The following is a 537-nucleotide window of genomic DNA, read 5'->3' on the forward strand; positions in this document are numbered from 1 at the left end:
ACCCCCCCCCCCGCGGCTGCGCTCCGGGAGGCCGGGGAGGGGGTGGGGTCCCACGGGAGAGGGTTGCTGGGTTGTCCGTGGTGTTGCAGGCGCAGGTGGGCATCCTGAACGGGCGCCGCATCGTGGGCTTCCTGCACTGCACGCACTTGCATGCCCCGAGTGGTGAGCCCGGGGGGCGGGATTGTGGGCGCGTGGGCAGACGGAACCCCCTCCCCCGCCGTTTGTTCGCTGCCCCAGACACCGCGAATCCCTGGAGCGCCTGGGTGGGCTCACAGGGGATGGGCAGGGTGGGTGATGGGGAGGTTCGGCTGTGTGTTCCGGATTCTAAAGGGCACCCTGAACTGAGCCTTCCTCTCCTTCCCCCCCCTCCCTGCAGGGGACGGACATTTGCGCTGTCAACAGCTGACGCAGCTGTTGAACTGGGCCGAGCAGTTTGAGGCCGAGAGCCGCCCCAGCGATGAAACCGTGGCCTTCAGTGTGCTCCTGGGGGACCTGAACTTTGACAACTGCTGCCGAAGTGAGGGGCGCCAGCGGAGG

Source organism: Myotis brandtii, unplaced genomic scaffold, assembly GCF_000412655.1.
Source record: "Myotis brandtii unplaced genomic scaffold, ASM41265v1 scaffold1956, whole genome shotgun sequence".
Classification (NCBI taxonomy): Eukaryota; Metazoa; Chordata; class Mammalia; order Chiroptera; family Vespertilionidae; genus Myotis; species Myotis brandtii.